We start from the raw sequence: 16925 nt of genomic DNA, 5'->3' as shown, positions 1-16925 counted from the left end.
TACATTGGCATAGCTTGCTCCGACACTACTTGCTCCGCCATTACTCGTTCCGACACCGTTTGTTCCTTTCGTTCTATTAACCCCTGGTCCGTAGACCTCACACTTCGCCGCGCTATGACCATTTCTTTTACACTTGTTGCAAAATTTGGTGCAGAACCCCGAGTGATACTTTTCACACCTTTGGCATAGCTGCTTCTGATTGTTGTTGTTGTTGCGGTTATTATTGTTGTTGGGATGATTGTTGTAGTTGCTGTTGTTGTTGTTGTTGTTGTTGTTGTTGTTGTTGTTGTTGTTGTTGTTGGGCCGTTTGTTGTAGTTGCGATTGATGTTGCGATTGTTGGGATAATTGTTGCGATTGCTGTTGTTGTTGTATTGGTGATTCTTATCACCATTTTCCTCCCACTTTCTTTTGACTTGCTTCACATTGGCCTCTTCAGCAGTCTGTTCTTTAATTCTTTCTTCAATCTGGTTCACTAGTTTGTGAGCCATTCTACATGCCTGTTGTATGGAGGCGGGCTCGTGTGAACTTATATCTTCTTGGATTCTTTCCGGTAATCCTTTCACAAACGCGTCGATCTTCTCTTCCTCATCTTCGAATGCTCCCGGACACAATAAGCACAATTCTGTGAATCGTCTTTCGTACGTGGTAATATCAAATCCTTGGGTTCGTAACCCTCTAAGTTCTGTCTTGAGCTTATTGACCTCGGTTCTGGGACGGTACTTCTCGTTCATCAAGTGCTTGAATGCTGACCACGGTAGTGCGTACGCATCGTCTTGTCCCACTTGCTCTAGATAGGTATTCCACCATGTTAACGCAGAACCTGTGAAGGTATGCGTAGCGTACTTCACTTTGTCCTCTTCAGTACACTTACTTATGGCAAACACCGATTCGACCTTCTTGGTCCACCGTTTCAATCCGATCGGTCCTTCGGTTCCATCAAATTCCAAAGGTTTGCAGGCAGTGAATTCTTTGTAGGTGCATCCTACACGATTTCCTGTACTGCTAGATCCAAGGTTATTGTTGGTATGTAGCGCAGCCTGTACTGCGGCTATGTTTGAAGCTAGAAAAGTACGGAATTCCTCTTCATTCATATTCACGGTGTGTCGAGTAGTCGGTGCCATTTCCTTCAAAATAGTTAAATGGAACAAGTTAATCATACAGAATATTAAGAGTAGTTAATAGTATTTCGTAGCATAATATGAACTCATTTATAAAAGTTTTTTCTTCATATTAGCGTTTTATAAGTTTAAATTCGGGTAGTACCTACCCGTTAAGTTCATACTTAGTAGCTAATATACAATTCAACTACTACAATTCTATATGAAAAACTGATTATAATAATATTTCGCGTTCAAACTTTTATACAATATTTTACAAACTTACAATACCGCTTATTTTACATAAAGCATGAAATATAGCACACAATAACTTTGATACAAGATAGTTGTGAAGATAATTCTAGCTAGTACACAAGTCGTTCAGCAAAGGCAATAAAGACACGTAATTCATACGTCCAGAAACAAGTCATGCATTCTGGTTTTACTAGGACTACTTCCCATCCTTGGTCTTGTGGAACATAACCGTTATGGCCGTTGATAAGACAGCGTGTTGTAACGTCGTCAAAGGGACGAGGGTTACGTAATGTCCAACAGTCCCGTAACAATCTAAAAACCTCATTTCTTACCCCAATTACCGACTCCGTCACTTGTGGAAACATTTTGTTTAATAGTTGTAGCCCGATGTTCTTGTTCTCACTTTGGTGAGAAGCGAACATTACTAATCCGTAAGCATAACATGCTTCTTTATGTTGCATGTTAGCCGCTTTTTCTCAATCACGAAGTCCAATATTCGGATATATTGAGTCAAAATAATTTCTTAACCCGTTGCGTAAAATAGCATTTGGGTTCCCCGCAATATATGCATCAAAGTAAACACATCGTAACTTATGGGTTTCCCAATGTGCTATCCCCCATCTTTCAAACGAAAGTCTCTTATAAACCAAGACATTCTTGGAACGTTCTTCGAATGTCTTACAAACTGATCTCGCCTTAAATAGTTGTGCCGAGGAATTCTGGCCGACTCTAGACAAGATTTCATCAATCATGTCTCCGGGTAGGTCTCTTAAAATATTAGGTTGTCTATCCATTTTGTGTTTTTAAACTGTAAAATAGACAAGAGTTAGATTCATAAAAAAATACTTATTAATACAAGAAATTTTTACATATATCATAAAGCATAAGAACACTATATTACATATATTACACCACACGAATACAACTATCTTATTCCGACTCGCTCGTTTCTTCTTCTTCGGTTTTCGTTCGTTTTGCCAAGTTTCTAGGAATATATGATGTTCCCCTAATACGAGCCGTCGTTGTCCACATTGGTTTAGAAAAACCTGGTGGTTTAGAGGTTCCCGGGTCATTGTTACAACTTAAGGACTTCGGGGGTTGACGATACATATAAAGTTCATCGGGATTGGAATTAGATTTCTCTATTTTTATGCCCTTTCCCTTATTATTTTCTTTTGCCTTTTTAAATTCAGTTGGGGTAATTTCTATAACATCATTGGAATTCTCGTCGGAATTCGATTCATCGGAGAATTGGTAATCCTCCCAATATTTTGCTTCCTTGGCGGAAACACCATTGACCATAATTAACCTTGGTCGGTTGGTTGAGGATTCTCTTTTACTTAGCCGTTTTATTATTTCCCCCACCGGTTCCGATTCTTCTTCCGGTTCCGATTCTTCTTCCGGTTCCGATTCTTCTTCCGGTTCCGACTCTTCTTCCGGTTCCTCTTCGGGAACTTGTGAATCAGTCCACGAATCATTCCAATTTACATTTGACTCTTCATTATTATTAGGTGAGTCAATGGGACTTGTTCTAGAGGTAGACATCTATCACATAATATCAAACGCGTTAAGAGATTAATATATCACATAATATTCACATGTTAAAAATACATAGTTTCCAACAAAATTTGTTAAGCAATCATTTTCCAAGTAAACACGGTCGAAGTCCAGACTCACTAATGCATCCTAACAAACTCGATAAGACACACTAATGCAAAATTCTGGTTCTCTAAGACCAACGCTCGGATACCAACTGAAATGTCCCGTTCTTATTGATTAAAAACGTTCCATATTAATTGATTTCGTTGCGAGGTTTTGACCTCTATATGAGACGTTTTTCAAAGACTGCATTCATTTTTAAAACAAACCATAACCTTTATTTCATAGATAAAGGTTTTAAAAAGCTTTACGTAGATTATCAAATAATGATAATCTAAAATATCATGTTTACACACGACCATTACATAATGGTTTACAATACAAATATGTTACAACAAAATAAGTTTCTTGAATGCAGTTTTTACACAATATCATACAAGCATGGACTCCAAATCTCCTTATTTAAGTATGCGACAGCGGAAGCTCTTAATAATCACCTGAGAATAAACATGCTTAAAACGTCAACAAAAATGTTGGTGAGTTATAGGTTTAACCTATATATATCAAATCATAATAATAGACCACAAGATTTCATATTTCAATACACATCCCATACATAGAGATAAAAATCATTCATATGGTGAACACCTGGTAACCGACATTAACAAGATGCATATATAAGAATATCCCCATCATTCCGGGACACCCTTCGGATATGATATAAATTTCGAAGTACTAAAGCATCCGGTACTTTGGATGGGGTTTGTTAAGCCCAATAGATCTATCTTTAGGATTCGCGTCAATTAGGGTGTCTGTTCCCTAATTCTTAGATTACCAGACTTAATAAAAAGGGGCATATTCAATTTCGATAATTCAATCATAGAATGTAGTTTCACGTACTTGTGTCTATTTTGTAAATCATTTATAAAACCTGCATGTATTCTCATCCCAAAAATATTAGATTTTAAAAGTGGGACTATAACTCACTTTCACAGATTTTTACTTCGTCGGGAAGTAAGACTTGGTCACTGGTTGATTCACGAACCTATAACAATATATACATATATATCAAAGTATGTTCAAAATATATTTACAACACTTTTAATATATTTTGATGTTTTAAGTTTATTAAGTCAGCTGTCCTCGTTAGTAACCTACAACTAGTTGTCCACAGTTAGATATACAGAAATAAATCGATAAATATTATCTTGAATCAATCCACGACCCAGTGTATACGTATCTCAGTATTGATCACAACTCAAACTATACATATTTTGGAATCAACCTCAACCCTGTATAGCTAACTCCAACATTCACATATAGAGTGTCTATGGTTGTTCCGAAATATATATAGATGTGTCTATGGTATCTCAAGATTACATAATATACAATACAAGTTGATTAAGTTATGGTTGGAATATATTTGTTACCAATTTTCACGTAGCTAAAATGAGAAAAATTATTCAATCTTGTTTTACCCATAACTTCTTCATTTTAAATCCGTTTTGAGTGAATCAAATTGCTATGGTTTCATATTGAACTCTATTTTATGAATCTAAACAGAAAAAGTATAGGTTTATATTCGGAAAAATAAGTTACAAGTCGTTTTTGTAAAGGTAGTCATTTCAGTCGAAAGAACGACGTCTAGATGACCATTTTAGAAAACATACTTCCACTTTGAGTTTAACCATAATTTTTGGATATAGTTTCATGTTCATAATAAAAATAATTTTCTCAGAATAAAAACTTTTAAATCAAAGTTTATCATAGTTTTTAATTAACTAACCCAAAACAGCCCGCGGTGTTACTACGACGGCGTAAATCCGGTTTTACAGTGTTTTTCGTGTTTCCAGGTTTAAATCATTAAGTTAGCATATCATATAGATATAGAACATGTGTTTAGTTGATTTTAAAAGTCAAGTTAGAAGGATTAACTTTTGTTTGCGAACAAGTTTAGAATTAACTAAACTATGTTCTAGTGATTACAAGTTTAAACCTTCGAATAAGATAGCTTTATATGTATGAATCGAATGATGTTATGAACATCATTACTACCTTAAGTTCCTTGGATAAACCTACTGGAAAAGGGAAAAATGGATCTATCTTCAACGGATCCTTGGATGGCTCGAAGTTCTTGAAGTAGAATCATGACACGAAAACAAGTTCAAGTAAGATCATCACTTGAATTAAGATTGTTATAGTTATAGAAATTGAACCAAAGTTTGAATATGATTATTACCTTGTATTAGAATGATAACCTACTGTAAGAAATAAAGATTTCTTGAGGTTGGATGATCACCTTACAAGATTGGAAGTGAGCTAGCAAACTTGAAAGTATTCTTGATTTTATGTAACTAGAACTTGTAGAATTTATGAAGAACACTTAGAACTTGAAGATAGAACTTGAGAGAGATCAATTAGATGAATAAAATTGAAGAATGAAAGTGTTTGTAGGTGTTTTTGGTCGTTGGTGTATGGATTAGATATAAAGGATATGTAATTTTGTTTTCATGTAAATAAGTCATGAATGATTACTCATATTTTTGTAATTTTATGAGATATTTCATGCTAGTTGCCAAATGATGGTTCCCACATGTGTTAGGTGACTCACATGGGCTGCTAAGAGCTGATCATTGGAGTGTATATACCAATAGTACATACATCTAAAAGCTGTGTATTGTACGAGTACGAATACTGGTGCATACGAGTAGAATTGTTGATGAAACTGAACGAGGATGTAATTGTAAGCATTTTTGTTAAGTAGAAGTATTTTGATAAGTGTATTGAAGTCTTTCAAAAGTGTATAAATACATATTAAAACACTACATGTATATACATTTTAACTGAGTCGTTAAGTCATCGTTAGTCGTTACATGTAAGTGTTGTTTTGAAACTTTTAGGTTAACGATCTTGTTAAATGTTGTTAACCCAATGTTTATAATATCAAATGAGATTTTAAATTATTATATTATCATGATATTATCATGTATGAATATCTCTTAATATGATATATATACATTAAATGTCTTTACAACGATAATCGTTACATATATGTCTCGTTTAAAAATCATTAAGTTAGTAGTCTTGTTTTTACATATGTAGTTCATTGTTAATATACTTAATGATATGTTTAGTTATCATAGTATCATGTTAACTATATATATATCCATATATATGTCATCATATAGTTTTTACAAGTTTTAACGTTCGTGAATCACCGGTCAACTTGGGTGGTCAATTGTCTATATGAAACATATTTCAATTAATCAAGTCTTAACAAGTTTGATTGCTTAACATGTTGAAAACATTTAATCATGTAAATATCAATCTCAATTAATAGATATAAACATGGAAAAGTTCGGGTCACTACAGTAACATATATAAACTAAAGCATATTAGTAGCATATAATATGAGCCAAATATAATCAAAACCAAACTATATTATCTATACTATCTGTAGGCATAACAGATTATAGATAGTAAATCTTCCTTTAAAACAAAAGATGAGATCCGAAAACTTTTCGAAAAACAGTCCGAGAATAGTTCACAAGCTGAACTCAAAAATAATAATCAACAAAAATATTAATAACCGACTATAACAAGTGCAATCTTGTTTAAGGCAACGATATAATTTAAATATAGTAAAGTCAATCTTCATACATATATATTGTACCATAAATAGTATGTACAAAATAAATTAATATCACCGGTATTAAAGACGAGCATATAACGCAGGCTTGTCTGAGTGGCCACTGAATTGCCCAATAAAGCACACCACCCGGGTTCAATCCTTGGCTAAACAGGCCAATATCAATATGAATATCCTTATAAACATATTAGATAACATAAATATGTTCGTATGTAATCTGCTCCGAATACTTTGTTTAAATAGCAAACCAAATAATTAAGAACTCAAATTATAATAATCAACAAGTTTTATAAACATTTATGATAGCAAAGCAATCAAAAATACAAACCAATTTATATCGAACAATAGCATGCATAACATATAACGTTTCAGATTATATATAGAACCACAGAGAGTAGCATGTGATTAATAGAAAGCAAAACATCTCTGTTTCGTAACATGTTAACGGACATGATTAACATACAGTAAATAATACTTAATAATATCAACACATCTCAGTTTCGTAATAACTATATAATCAATTTCGTGAACACGAATCTGTTTAAGTTTGTAAGTAAAATATATACGAAACTGAAACAATTATACATATTATCACAAACGTAATAATCAGATAGACAATATGTATAATAAATAATCATAATAAGAACGAAAAGATAGAACGATCTAACCGATTTGACGATCTAACCGAATTGAAGGGTTGAACCGGGCTTGTGTTTGACACAATTCCCTTAAACAGATTCAACGTCTGTTCCCAGGTTACACTGCTCGAAGCAGCGTACTGCCGGACTTGAACATTTGCCTGAAAGGTAACCGGAACGGGGAGACCTTCTTGCGGCTGAGAGAGAAAAACTAATTGTGTTTGTGCTCTCTAGTTTTTTTCTTGGTGTATTTTTCTACAAAGCCTAAGACCTTTATTTATAGTGAATACTATGGCCTTAGGTTTTGCTCCCACAACCGATGTGGGACAAAAACCAAAACTTTAGATTTTGCACCAAACTAGCAACTTTGAGATTCGATATCTCATTCACCATTAATCCGTTTTGCACACACCTTAGTTCATTTTAAAGCCCTCATAAGAGGCTACAAAACCCACTAAATCATCATTAATATTGACTACTAACATATATATATATATATATATATATTAGTGTCCTATATGCAGGGCAAGAAACAGTCCACAAGCTATATGTTAGGAATTATGGACCCAACACGACAGGTGATTTAAACCAATCACCAAACTCACGAACGACAAACAAATAACTAAAGCATAAGAACAATAAATAAAAGCATAAAACGACACAAGGATTAAACGTGGTTATATCCCAACTCTAAACACGGAGAAGAGTTTAGTCTACGGGCGCAAACAAGAGATTTTTCCTTATTGTTTTCGAGCACACATTGTACAGGTTACACGGGGTTATATTTATAGGAGAAAACTAAATAAGGAATTACACGTTCTCAACTTGCTGGAGAAGTTGTAATCTCACGTCTGGTGACTATAATGTCATCATTGGTGACATGCTAGAATCCTATCGACTTTATTTCTCACGTTTCACCATATCACCTCACCAATGGTGAGAATATGTCACCAACAGTGACATTCTCTGGTCCTCATATTCCTTTTATTTTAATTCTTGTTCAAGTCTCCATACTCAACAATCTCCCACTTGGAGACTTTGAACAAACCCTACACCGATCTTCAACTAGAAAATCCATCACACCTGTCAACTATGTTTAAACAACCCACAATAACTCCAGATTAGCCATTTAATAATTCCTTTTGATACCGCCGGATGAGACAACCGAATCAGTAGCACACAGTGTCTTCGTTTATTTATATTGTGCGGGGCCTAAATTTACTTTTACTTTCTAAGGTGTAGAAGGTGTAAGTTAACCTAGTGTCGTGTTTTTTTTATGGATTAACGAATTGAAGATCAAGTGGATAATTGTCTTTTAGTTAAATTACCTGGATAAAAGATAGCAGTTGGTTTAAGCTAAAAGTCCTAAATGCGGAAAAGTAAATAAGTGGAAGGATATCCGGAGTATGCAGATCAGGGAAATGTTGACCAAGATATCGATGTTGGGTTAGGGAAAGGTAATTATGCTTATGTTAAGACTATGCTTAGAATGATGTAGATCTGGTTGGATGAGCCAATTACACAGACCTACTTATCTCTGAACTCTCGGAGTTCTCTTTGAGCAGTGAGAAGTATGTCACTTGGTCGTATAATTGAAAGGTAGCAATACCTCGGAGGTTATCCTAAGTAAAGTACTAGGTTTATTAGTGAGTTAAGCTCTAATCCTAACCCTCGTTATCAGTTTAGTTAACTGAATAACAACATGCCGTGTTGATTGAACACTGATCACAAACGGAAGAAATCCGTCGGTTTAAGTTAACAAAACCTCAAATGAAAATTAACAACCATTCCATCATACTAATGAGATCATATCAATTCAAACATTATACAGCATTACAGTTGATATACTGATAGTAAAGCAGATAGAAACCTAATGAGTACCTAAACAGTTGATATGACTAAGACCTAAGGCAACAATCAAACAAGAACATGCAATAGGCTTGAGTCACACAGTGAAGGCACTAACTAGATCTTAACAGCTCCTAAGAAGTCTCTTCAGAACATTCAATAGGCCTACTAGGTCATTCATATCTCAATTCCTAAGTTCTGTGTCCTAAAAGCGCATTAAATGCCTCTCGGGAACTCCGGCCATATCGAGTTCATAGAATCTTCAGATACAGTATAACCAGGGGTCTTAATCCTATGAAGTAGCTAATTTAATACAGGTGTACAAGTCCTGATCACAACCTAGGTTGGTCAATCCTTAAGATGCTAGCATACAAATCCATCAGACTTTCTAGTTCAGTATTATAACAGTAATCGTACTAATTTAACATAATTACGCTAACCAAAACTTCTATCATGGCAACATACAGATTAATTAAGCTATCATGGTAATATCGGAACGCATTATTAAACATAAAAAGTAAGAGCACATGTTTATTACAAAAGACAAGCGTTTCGGATAAAAATCAGAAAAGGCCGAAGAAATCTGCCCGAGATCGCAGGGACTCGCCGGGATATCCTCTGGAAAATAAAAGCTAAGCTAACTACTACTAAAAGCTTAAAAATATGAAATGAATTACAATTTGAGTGTGTGTTGAAATGGATGGAGAAAGCCTTTTAAATAGACTTGGAATTTGCCTGCAAACGGCTGGCATGCCGTTTGGCAAGCTGTTTGCAGGGCCCGTTTGCTAAGACAAGCCGTTTAATGAGGCCGTTTGATCTGGGCATTTGGCAGGCCATTTTCCATACTGGCAGGCCGTTTGGCAACCCGTTTGGCAAGCCGTTTGGCTTGCTGATTTGCTGGATCGTAACTTGATTTCTTGTCTTTCACCGTTTTTGCTCTAGAATCTTCGTTTTAGCTCCGTTTTACTTGATTGTTTTTGCATTGCCTCCGTAATTACTTAATGTACAAAATCAACCGAAAAGCGATAATTTTGCTGACAAAGTTTAAATTTTATTGTTCTAGGGCTTAATATTGGGGATAAAAATGTGACTTTTTGACCGATATCAGCCACCATCTTCATAGAAGATCATCTTCTTACACTAGAAGACCAATTGAAGTATGCGACACTTCAATTATAGGATTCTTCATGAGACAAGAACGTCTCACACATCGATCTAGACCCGTCTTGTCACGACCCTACTTTTTTCGTTATCTTTTATCGTTTATTATTTAACGTCCGTTAATTGGTATTCGTGCCACGTCATTTCTATGACTTATAATATTATTTTAGTAATAATAGATTATTTATTATGTGTTATATGAACATTTGTATGCGTATTTAAAATTATTCGTTTCTACGTGTCGTGGATTTCTATCCGGCGTATCATTTCGGTTTTCAAACCAACGACTAAACTTTTGGGATTTTTGAATCCAAATTATTTCATTTATGATATTTTTATATCATATGATACTATAAACTATTTCTATATTTTATTTTTCGCGGATGCGTGTTCTTTCCGAAATTTTAATCGCGTAACGGTATTTTCTCGAATCGGGTTACGATTGGACTTTCGGACCACAAGGATTTTACAAATGGACATTTTGGGCCATGTGGGGCCCACCCACACCCTAATTCGTCCGAATGGTACCCCCTCCCCACATTCGATTTTCATTTTTGACTTTATCATCTCATTTAATCACTTTGTTATTTTTGTAAACCCTAAACAACCTCTCCCACTTTCTCTCCTCTCCTTGAATGACCCACACCTCCATCTTCATCATCATAATTGGCCAACATCATCATAGCAAGGATTCTTCATCATTTCTCAAGGCTTGTTACATAACCGGGTTGCTATGTTCGCGTTCTTTCATCCTCTTCTTCTCAATTCTTGATTAGGGTATATACATAAACCCTAGCTTTTTCATTTTCATTTATTTTTACTGATTTTGTATGTTTATTGATGCTATAGTACTTTTGTATGATTTTGTTGTTGATATTACGCGTAGAATTGCTCGATTTCATGTGTTTTCATATGATCAAAAAGTGGACAGCCTATATAATGTTAAAATCGGTACACTTAACTGTTGTTTTGATAAATTAAAGTGTTTAGATGAGTTCCTCTCATCAATACAATAATTTTGGACTTTAGATTCATGTTATTTCGAGTTTCGGATCAAAAGTTATGCTTAATTTGGTGTTTTGATGAAATTTAAATGTAAAAACGTACGGATCACCCGGAATGGCTAAAACAAGATTTTAAGCGGATTAATGTTCCAAGTTGATTCATGGCTGTAGATCACAACTTGGGAACTGACTTTAGGGTGTTCTTGAGTACACTAAGGTGTCGGGTGGTTTGGTTAGACGATGATATATATAAAAATCGTCGAAAACGACACCCGGGGCTCAAGTTATGACCCGACGAACGTTTAATTAAACTTATGGTTATAAAATTTAATCTTATGTTATAAATAATGTATGGCATTATAATTAATTACTTATGATATAAAAGTAATTAAATTTAATTAAGACTTATGATATATATTTATTATATCATTTAATAATTACTTATGATTCAATTATTCATTTAATTAAACTTATGATTAATAATACATTTTATTATTAATGAAAATACATATGATAAGTATTAAACTTATGTTATGGGATTATTATATCAAAACTTATAATAAATATTAATTAATCATTTATTTATTATAAGATTTAGTTATTATTTAATTATAATCTAATTATTAAATACTTATGGTTTAATAATTATAATTAAAACTTATGATATGATTAATAATTCATTATTAATTAATAATACTTATGATATGATTATAAATTTATTATTAATTAATAATACTTATAGTATGATTAATATTTAATTAATTAATTAAATACTTATGTTACATTAATTATATCATTTAAACTTATGTTAACTTTATAATTCAATTCAATTTAATTAAACTTATGATATGACATGATTATAAATATATGACTTTAAATAACATTATAACTTATATTATTAATATAATTTACACTTAAGTTTCAATGTTGACTAAGTTTGACCAAGGTTGACTTTTGAGTTGACTTTCGGTTGACTTTGACTTTCAGTTGACTTTTATTGACTTTTCTAATTAAGGAAGCCTTCCTAAGTCAAAACTTTCCAAAAATAAAAACTTTCTAAAAATAGAAACTTTCCTAAAAATAAACTTTCTAAAAATAGAAACTTCCCAAAAATAGAAACTTTTCAAAAATGGGAACCTGCTAAAAATAGAAACTTTCTAAAAATAGAAAGTACGTGTTATATGATGTCCTGATCATACCGAAACATACCGAGTGTTGTTCTATGCTTAATTGCAACAAGTACTATAGCTATCATACTAAGACTTGACCTAAGTTAGTTATTTATATTGACCTGATTTATTTATAGGTCGGCGTTGTGATCATTCTTGATCACTTTACCTTTTGTTTTTCGCATTTCTGTGTTGTTGCTTCGTTTACATTAAGTTGAGTTATAATCCCATTTTTCTATTTTAAATATTTTGGAATGAGAATACATGTAATTTATTTTACATATTGGACACAAGTGGAAATTGGTTTAAATTATTCATTGTGAGTCGAACGAAAATATTCCCTAATCTGGTAATTTTAATCACTGGTTTCTACTGGTGAACGCAAATCCTATGGATAGATCTATCGAGCCTGACAGCCCCATTTAGTGCTAATCGCGCTAGCAGTTACAGACGGAATGTATTAGTACTTCGTATTTTGGAAGATACACTTGTTTAGTGTATATTTTTATATTGGTTTGTTAAGGGTATGGAGTTGTTAAGTTATTACCAGGTGGCTCACGGGTTAATGAGATAATATTTTTTTAGATGTTTTCGAGCATATAATTTTGTGGTCCAAAATGGGTCTTTATGTTTTCAAACATAAATTTTTATGGTTTAAATTAAATATTGTTTGCAATATTAAACCTATAATTCACTCAACCTTTTTTTTGACAGTTTACTCGCATGTTTTATTCTCAGGTTCATGATTTGCTTCCGCTGTGCTTAGAGAGTCTGCATATTTATGATGACAGCTTTTGTTAAACATTAACTTTCATTCTATTTTGATACATTAAATTGTGGGTGTTTGTTGACTTTATTTTGGTCAACTTTTGGTTAAGAGTTTATGTATAATTTTTCTAAACTTACATATTTTGGTAGGTTTCCTTTATAGGAAACCATTTTTTTTAAATAAAGAATGCAAGGTTATTTATCAAATTCATATAGAGTTATGATCAAGCTGCGGGACCAAGATAACGATGGTTGTCAAGTCTACTTTGATGGGTCGTTAAAGTTGGTTAACCCCTTAACCCAAACCACATGAAGGTTGGCCGAACTACCCGGACCTTAGTGAATTCGCACTACCCGAGATTCACCTCCTTCACCACTTCAACAACCGAGGTTGGCCGAACTACCCGAGCCTTAGTAAATTCGCACAACCCGAAATTCACCACCTCGTCACCAAGTTGACCGAACTACCCGAGTCATCATGAATCCGCGCTAACCGAGATTCATTTTCCTCAACAATAAATGCTAGCAACCCATCGCCAAAAGGGTTATCCAAAATGCTAACCAAATCACCACACCAAGGGTAATACCTAAAACACATAAGCGTATCACATGGACCCAAAGCACAAGAGGAGTCCATTCACCCACACCAACATAGAGTAAACCCAAGCAAGGGTCACTCTACACACACGCATCCATTTTACACATACACATGTGCATAGTAAATTTACACTCACCTTAAACGCCTCGATGAAGTGCAATACAATCCCGCAACTCGCCAATGGAACGTACCTATTCCATTTATCACATAAACAAAAAACACAATTAGGGTGGATTACAAACTAACCCATTTCGACAACTAGTGCAAATTTTGACCCAATTGCACTTCCAAGTTCAAACCGCGCCCAAGTTAACCAATAATCACTAACACAATTGAAAATAGTCCTAATACGCCAATTAAACCCAATCATAAGTGTTAAACACCAATCTTGCCCAAATTGACACATAAACCCTAATTTTGACCCATTTCAAAATTAGTCAACCCAAATACACCCAAATGGTTTCCAATACTTCCATAATCACTAACACTAGTGATTATACACCATTTACAAGCCTTAAACACGGTTAAATCATCAACCAACCCCAAACCCGCCAAATATCAAAATAACAAGTTTCCGTAAATCCTCTTCATCATCTAAATGGGTTTTACAACAAACAGTCTCAAAACCCTAACATTGAATCTCAAATTAAACAATGAAACTCGGAGTTAGAACTTACCAATACCGCCAAAATGATGCAGTTGACGAGTAGAACAACTTATATACTTGAGGTTTGACCCGAAACACCCTTCTTCTTCTCCAAATGGAGCTCTCTCTCTCTAAACTCTCTCCTCTCTTTCTAGGGTTTGAAGTTGAGAGTGTTGATGTGTGAAAATGAGGATAAGATGAGCCTTGAATCAGTCTTATGGCGCCATAAGTGAATTTACCAAAACATCCCCAAAAGATACCATTAAAATGTGTTAAAATGTCATTACAGCGACAATTGTCGCGTTTCGCGACACTACGTCGCGTTTCGCTACACCAGTACGCGATACACATCATTCCAACGCGACAAAAGGGACAGAAGTCATCATCAGAAGTTGTCGCGTTTTGACCATGTTTGTCACGGATCGCGACACACCAGAACGCGACAAACCCCCTTCAAACTCGACAGTTTACCTGATGTACTCCAATTTCACTTTTAAAACATCCCAAAGTCCAACGTGGTCAACTCATTACATCCAAACTATAAAATACTCATTCTTGGACTCCGTAGGACACCACAAGCGTCATGTTTAGAAAAACGGGGTGTTACAACTCTCCCCCACTTAAATTCGATCACGTCCTCGTGATTCTAGTCACTTAACCATCCGGACCCACACTCTATGGTCCTTGAACAAACGTTTCGATCCGACTTCTACCAGAGTACTCATTAACCCGAAGATTAATTTATTAACTAAATACACACTTGCACGCATTCCAAGACGTACAACACACACAACATTCGAAGTCTATAACGGCCACCTAGAATACACAGGATCACCTTGTATTCTTCTAACTTCTATAGGCAATTCTTCTCAAAGAGTCACCTTTAACCACTAAATCATCACCCCGCGATTTATTAAAATTCGCAAATCCGAACACAAGAACTTGCTCAATCCCTCGCATCGGGAAAGCTCAACCAATCTCGTACCGAGATATCAACTCCTAGCGTACCCATACCAAGTACATTGCTAGTAACAACCACGTACTAAAATAAAGTCAACCATCTAACCGATGAAGACCGAATAGAAATGAATCCTTACGGATAACACATCTCACTTAACAACCCTTGTAGTGCGCAAACACGTCTATTACGCAACTACCGTAACATCATAAGTAAACGGCTAAACCGATGGCGCCTAAAACGACTATAGCAACGCAGATCCCAAGTTGTACAAAATCGACTATTGTCACACCCGTAACAACATGTGATCGAAACACGGCTATCGCATCACTAATCACACAACATGGTCCTCACGACCCCACCATTGGTGTATAAAACAACCAATAGTTACTAACCACACCAACATGGCCGAAACAACCCGAGCCTAAACAAATATGAAGAATGGTCGAAACAACCCGAACCTTAATGAATTCGCAACAACCCGAAATTCACCAACCCAATCCATATTTCCCACAACGAAATGACCGCACAACCCGAGTCATCGTGAATACGCGCAAACCGATATTCACTACCACCACCACATAGTATAACCGAGGATGGCCGTGCAACCCGAGCCTTAGTGAATCCGAACTACCCGACATTCACTACCTCAAATTATGAGTCCAACCAACAGGGACAATCGTACTACCCGAAATATTGTGAATACGAATAACCCGATATTCACGTCCCACAACACAACACATGAATGGTACTCCAATTCCGATAACATTATACCATGCCGGTACAACACTACTCCCAAGGTGAAGTTAGCGGACCGAGTCAACGGCCATAACCCACCAATCACATACGCTCTTTTGGCCTCAATCAACGAGTAGTGTAACATCGCGCACTACTACACCATAGTGAATCCTAACGGAATACACTAACCATCTACCACAAACAAAAGTATATACGCATACTTAGAATCATTCCACACCGCCTGAAATTTCCGCACACGAATCATACGCACTCGCGAACATCGCTATCACAATCGAGCAAGAACCACCTATATCGCACATTGGTACAACACAATAATTCTCCAGAAGAGAGTCTGACCCGCACATCCCTAAACCAAGGGATTTCGCCTTGCTCTTCAAATACGCCCGTTATCTCTCAACGAGATTCACCACATTACCACCTTGGTGGTAATTCAAATCCGAAACCATAAGTACAATTTAACCGAAATTGTACTCTACCACAGATCGACCAAATCTAGGTCTCGACACTAATTCCGGATCTACTATGAGCATTATCTGACATCTCACACTAAAACCTCCACGTGCGGGAGTGTAACTCCCCCACTTGGAGCTACGTTCCATAACCGCATCGCCGTGGCAACATCATTCTCGATAATTACCACTCTCCAACATACGTGACCAATCTCTCCATCGGTCATAACACTCGAATTCTCATGAATTCATTTCGCACACTAGAAATTGACGTACACCGTCAACCGTTGGCTTTATTTAAACAACGACATAAAACCAACACAACA

Source organism: Rutidosis leptorrhynchoides, chromosome 8, assembly GCF_046630445.1.
Source record: "Rutidosis leptorrhynchoides isolate AG116_Rl617_1_P2 chromosome 8, CSIRO_AGI_Rlap_v1, whole genome shotgun sequence".
Classification (NCBI taxonomy): Eukaryota; Viridiplantae; Streptophyta; class Magnoliopsida; order Asterales; family Asteraceae; genus Rutidosis; species Rutidosis leptorrhynchoides.
The sequence above is the reverse complement of the archived record's forward strand: the minus strand, read 5'-3'. Positions refer to the sequence as shown.